Source organism: Silene latifolia, chromosome 5 (genome assembly GCF_048544455.1).
Source record: "Silene latifolia isolate original U9 population chromosome 5, ASM4854445v1, whole genome shotgun sequence".
Classification (NCBI taxonomy): Eukaryota; Viridiplantae; Streptophyta; class Magnoliopsida; order Caryophyllales; family Caryophyllaceae; genus Silene; species Silene latifolia.
In genome coordinates, this window is record NC_133530.1 from 55,295,568 (window position 1) to 55,302,283 (window position 6,716).

At 41.4% G+C, this 6,716-nt stretch overlaps 1 non-coding gene across 1 annotated transcript; it reads left to right on the forward strand.

Moving 5' to 3' along the window:
• Positions 1-3,654: 3,654 nt before the first annotated feature.
• Positions 3,655-3,763, forward strand: LOC141658295 (small nucleolar RNA R71). Its single transcript, XR_012549188.1, has one exon. It is a non-coding gene; the product is annotated as a small nucleolar RNA R71 (small nucleolar RNA).
• The last annotated feature ends 2,953 nt before the right edge of the window (positions 3,764-6,716 follow it).

Below are 6,716 nucleotides of genomic sequence, written 5' to 3' on the forward strand. Positions count from 1 at the left end.
GGTCTAAGGGGTAGCGAACGTCACCTTTCGGTCCTTAATTCACCCTAAAGTGTAAACGACTTAACTTTCGCCCTCACTGCAATACCCTATTGTTCGCTACTAGTCTCGCCTTTTCCAACCTTTCGGTCCAGGTCAAGGATCACTGGGAATTATAGGTCTAATTGCGTCGACTCAATCAGAAAGATACAATTGATTGTAGCATTTAATCAACAAAGATTATACTAGCATTAACCCGATAATTCGATTACCGTTCCTTCATGATTATTGATCCCCTGTAGTCTTAGCCAAGGGAATTTAGCTACTCATTTCCATAGAATTAACAATAACGATAGATAAGGAACTGGGATTAAACATTATAACAATTAAACAAGATTCAAACAAAGCAATTATTATGACAACGATAAATAGAGAAGAAACTAAGCAATAAATAAGATTAGAATAAGAGTAGACTGATAATACCGATTACAAAATTCCAAATCCGAGTAGTAGAATGCAAAGGAAGAATAAATCCAGAGAATAGTGACAAAATGTTGAATAAAACGTGAGGAAGGAGAAGCGTTCAGTCACGTAGTTCACTCTTTCAGTCTTATACTGGAAAAACATCCTAAAACCTAATCTATGGACTAATTACAAAAGCCCATAACAAGATTAGGCGGAAATCAGCTAAAGCACACGAAACCCCTCGGTCGAGTAGGAGTAATCTACTCGATCGAGCAATATCATCACCAAATCACTCGATCGAGTAGGAACAACCACTCGATCGAGGACTTCTTGCAAAAACACCTCGATCGACTCCTTAAACTGGTCGATCGACCAATCCTGAGTATATAGAGCATTCGATCGAGTAGAAAACCACTCGATCGAGCTATGTAGGCACGTTAAACTTGAAACGCTTTCCGAATTCAGCTCATGCGTCTTCCAAGTGCTAGATTTCCCAGCTCCGGCTCCTTATTGTCCATGAATGCATACAATTGGGATAATTAAGGCTCGATTTAGCTTCTCTTCGGTCAATTCCTGCAAATTACAAATAACGGACCAAAGCAGAATATTCGGGGGTATTTGTAGCCAGATGCTACATAAAAGGCACAAAAATGCGTGTAAAAATGAGGTGAAAACCTTATATAAAAGACACGCATCAGTAGCAGGGGCGTTACACAATCCGAAAGGCATTCTACGATATGCAAAAACACCCTGTGGACAGGTAAAAGTAGTCTTACTCTGATCGTCCGGATGAATAGGGATCTGAAAGAACCCGAATACCGTCTAGAAAACAGAAAAATTTGTTAGAAGCAAGTCTTTCAGTCATTTGGTCAACAAAAGGGAGGGGGAAATGGTCTTTCTTGGTGGCGGCATTCAACTGTCTATAATCAATGCACATCCGCCACCCTGTCACTACTCGAGTTGGTATTAATTCATTTTTATCATTTTTAACCACGGTAGTCCCTCCTTTCTTCGGGACTACCTGAACTGGGCTAACCCACTTGGAGTTGCCAACTGAATAAATAATACCTGCGTCAAGTAGTTTCATCACCTCGCCCATAACAACTTCCTGCATCTTCGGGTTCAACTTGCGTTGACCACATGCGTAAGGCTTGTGGCCTTCTTCCAGCTCTATCCTATGCATATAAACATCAGGGCTTATGCCCTTAATGTCATCCAAAGAATAACCCAAAGCCTTCTTGTTTTTCTTAAGTACACACATCAAAGGCATACCTGGTCATCGTTAAGCTTAGAGCTAACAATAGCCGGGTCTTTGCTCCGTATCATCTAGAAAAATATACTTAAGATTAGGAGGAAGTGGCTTACGCTCTGGCACCTTTACCTCTACAGCATAGACAGAGTCAGCTTCAATGGTGTAGCAAGTGTTCACCAAATTATCGTTGGCCAGGCTCAAAAGCATCTCATCTTCTTCTTCATTGAGCTCGTAGCTCTCCATTGAGGCAACCAAAGCATCTGGCTCCTCAGCATTCTCCACTATATTGCCTGCACACTCATTTAAATGGGTTAGATCAGCTAAGGGATCCTTGGCTAAGGATTCCCTCCAATTACAAGTAACAACCCTGTCAACAATATCAATAGAATAACACGTATCCTCATCGGCGAGGTTCGGTTGCCTTGTGAGCAAGATGAACTCAATGGTGTCATCCCCTACCTCTAAGGTGATGGTTCCGCGTTTGACATCTATCACAGCCCCATCCGTATGTAAGAACAGTCCGCCTAAAATAATAGGTATCCTGTTGTCCTGCAATGTCCAAAACAACGAAATCGACAAGAATAAAAAACTTACCCACTCGAACGGGTACATCCTCTAAAACACCTATAGGTCTCTGAGTCGATCTATTTGCCATTTGAACGGTAATATCGGTCACCTTGAGTCTACCAATGTTTAACCTTTCGCAAACAGAATACGGCATGACACTAACACTGGCCCCTAAGTCACAAAGGGTCTTTCCAATTACGTGGTTACCTATAGTGCAAGGAATTGAAAATCTACCCGGGTCCTTTAATTTAGGTGGCACATTAACTTGTGAAAGAGCATTACATTCTTCCACAAACGCAACATTACCATCATCACGAAAATTTCTCTTACGATTCAAAATATCTTTCATAAATTTAGCGTAAGAGGGTACTTGGGTAATTAAATCAGTGAAAGGAACCGTTACCTCGAGATTCGGACCATCTCCGAAACTTACCAAACTTACGCTCGGCTTAGTAGCCTTGGGACGCTCCGGATACGGGATCGCAACATCGGCCGTAGGATCGGTAACCTTCGCTTCCGTAGGTTTAAAACCCCGTCAAATCATCAATGAGTGAAGAATCATGCGGACTAGTTGACGGATTTGCATCCTGCGCTCGGAGTTTCGATCGATGGTATGAGTGGTCGATCGACCAAGTAAGGTGGCGTGAAGCAGTTCTGTCGAAATTGACTTCGTCAGTGTTTGATCGATCGATCGAGGATGTTGGTCGATCGTTTGGATGAGTAGGTGTGAATAGTTTCGACCAGAAACTATTTTATCGACACTTGATCGATCGACCGGGAATGTTGGTCGATCGACGGAAATCTTGGCATTCAAACTCGTTTTTGCACCAGAATTTAAACGAGCTTCTTCGTCATTTCCCGAGTCTTCCTTTGGCTTGTCGGGACTTTCATAAGAAAGGCCACTTCTGAGATTGATGGCATTGATCGTCTCAACCGGCCCTTCACATTAGCTTGAAGAATTAGCAGCTTGCTTAGCCTCCATATTCTCCAATTGTTTCACAAAATTCCGTGAGGACTCAATCCCGGCTGCTTCCATATTCGCCACTTGAACCAAAAGGAGTTGGACCATCTCTTTCAATTTCTCGATCTCATCTGATTTTTGAACAGGAATTTCGACTCTCTTCTTGGAAGCTTCAGAAATCTCGAGCTTCTCGAGACGGGTAGAAATGGAAGTTATAAGTGTCACAACAACAGTCATTTCTTCACTTTGCTTTCGTGACTTTCCACGTGAACTTCCAAACTCAGCTTTATGGACTGCCATCTCCTCGATAGTGTTCCAACCTTTACTTTGACCGGTATTGTTTTGAAACCTGCCATTAGCAGTTGCATCCAAGATGACCTTGTAATCATCATATAAAGCATTGTAAAATAGGTTGCAAAGATACCATTGCTGGAAACCATGATGAGGGACAGCTCGGACCAAACTTTTGAAACGTCCCCATGCTTCACAAAAATCTTCGTCGGCTCCTTGCTGAAAACTCGTGATTTTACCCTTCAAGGCATCAGTCTTTGAAAGTGGGAATTACTTCTTGTAGAAGGCTAATGCTAAAGATGTCCAATCCGTGACTCCAGCTGCTACCCTATCGAGGTAGCGGTACCAATCTCGCGCCGAATCCTTCAAGGAGTACAAGAACATAAATCCCTTCACTTCATCTTGAGTTACCCCAGCCGGTATAGGTATGGAACAAAGCAATAGTCCAGTGAAAGTTTCCATATGCTTCAAGGGGTCTTCATCCATGGAGACCATGAACCGGTTTCGCTCCACTAAATCAATATAAGAGGAACGAAACTCAAAATTACCGGTAGTAGGGGTAGGTAACTGGCGCCCCTTTGGAAGGTGGTGCTCCTTTGGCTGAAAATTATCATATATTGTAGCCATAATTTCTAAAGTGAGAGTACTCAAGTCTTCCTCTCAAAAACCTGTCTTCTAACTGTGCAAAAGCAAAACTAGAAGCAAAGGTAAGCAACGGCCTCAAGGAACCAAAGTTCCCTGAGACAAGAAAAATAAACTAAAATAAGGCAAACAAAATTACACCGTCTCCCAAAGCAACGGCGCCAAAATTTGATACCGTCGTTTAGTACCAAAATTAAATTTATAATTCCAAACTAAAACTATAGCTAGTGATAGTAAGGGTCGAACCACAGAGAGACAAGGTTGATTTTGTTTGCTATTTTTCAGTCTATAAAAGTAACAAATAATTGGGGATTTTGAAATAGGTTGATTAACTGGCTAATTGCAAAAATGAATATTCTCAACAAGATAAAAAAAGGGGATCGGGAACTTCGGTTCACCATGGCAAATATCAGGTCAGTAAGGTAGCAAAAGTCTTACGATACGGTCTCAGGGAAAATAAGCTAGCCTTTCGATCAAAGCTCAAATCACCTCACGGTCTATCAATTCCCTAGAATTCATCAACGCTTTCGCTCAAGAGAAATTCCAAATCTAGCGATAATTCAAATTACCAATCTTTCAATCTAGTAAAGAAATTTATCAAAAGATAACTAAACCGATACGGAAGAACTCATACTACACAACAATCCTAATTTAATACCATGGCTCACCTTGTTCCCAACCAAAGAAATTACTGTAATACTCCGTATTTATGAGTCTTTGGGTACTCTATCGAGTAGGCCTTACTCTGTCGAGTAAGGGTGAGTTGCGTTTTAAAATAGTTTCTGACTGTTGGGTACTCGATCGAGTAACTAGGATACTCGATCGAGTAAGGGGGCACTCGATCGAGTACCTTAGCTACTCGATCAAGTAGCTCGGTTAGCGGGTGATAATTCGACGGGTTTTGTTAATAACACGGATTAATATATATATCTTTCCGTCACTTTCATAATACACTTTTACAAACCTAATAACATTAAAAGGGAGATTCAAGTTACGTTCTTCGCATTCATCCGTGTTGTTGACAAATCCCGGAGCTTGAGAGGTCGGATTTCATCGTTATTTATACCTTTGTGATCCTTGCGTCGAGGGTAAGATCTACATACCAATTTTATAGTATTTCGTCAAGTTTCGTTAAACCCTAATTTTGGGATTGGGGGTTTTGTGTTAGTTTTGTGATTGTTAGTAATTATGTGATTATATGTTAGGAGGAGGATTCGTAGAAAAGGATTTGTGATACAGCTGTTGAGACCGTCTGATTGTGTTGCTGTTCCAGGTAGGATTTCCTACTCAGTATTAGTCCCATAATGGGATGATTGTTGATGTGTTGTGATTGGTTGTTTGATATAGTAATTGTATTGTGGTTGTGATTGTGATTGTGATCGTTGTCTATGGTTCGCGAGGCATGGCCTCGGCTGAGTGGGGTCACTTGCGGGAGTGGCTTCACGCCCTAGTTTCGCCTTCTGTGGAACCCGTCACAGAAGGGATGTGCACATTAATGGACAGGGTTATCGCTCACTATGTGGAGCGGAGATTTGGTGGGTACGGCTGCGGTCCCCCACTGGCAGGGCTGGTCCAGTGGACAGTCGGTGATTGAGATTGTTGGAATTGGTGTGGGTATGTGTGTGACGGTTAAGCTGTTTGTTTATCTTATTGTTGATATATATATTGAGTTGTGTGATTAGTCTCGACCCGTTTAAATGTTTTAAAAGCGTGGTGATCCATTCGGGGGTGGTGAGCAGTTATTGAGCAGGTATGATCTGACGCGTATGGGATAGCTGGGATGAGTCATCACGTGGCAGTTAGAAGTCTTCCGCTGTGTCAGATGATGCTTTATAGCTTTGATAGTCTTAGCAGTAGACCGTCTGAGAATGTTGTATTTCAGTTTATCAGTTTTGGTTTTGATTATGTAATCACTTAAACTATATTTACTTTTAAAGTACGTTTCTTTATTGTCTTATGATTATCATTGCCTCGGGTAACCGAGATGGTAGCATCCTTCTACCTGAGTGGTCCTGGTAAGGCACTTGGAGTATGGGGGTGTTACAAATGGTATCAGAGAGACGATCCTGAAACCTGTAACCAATGAATCTAATGAATCTAGGGAGTCAATTAAAATGAACCCGGGGTAAAGGTTGTAGGAGCTAATGCAAAGACTTGGGAGACGTCCTAAAGTCGCGAACTCGCCCTACAATTTTGAACCGGTCACCATGGGATATGTGTCGGGATCGTTATGTGCTTATTGTGTGTTGTGTGTATCTATGTAGTAGTATGTTGTATGAATTGATGGATGCATGCATGTGGAGGATGGGGGATCTGAATTGAAAGATGATGATGACGTGAATTGTATGTTGGTTGATTGTAAAGCATGAAAGTATAAGGATTGATACATGTAATTTGGCATGTTATAATTATGTAAGGAAAAGTGTTTTGTCTATATATATATAAAGCGATGTGTAAGTATACATGTTGTTGTTGTCGTGTTGAGTAAAAATACAGAAGGTTGGGAGTGTGAATTGAACATGTGCTGAGTGAATATGTTGAACGAATATGGTGGATGAATAT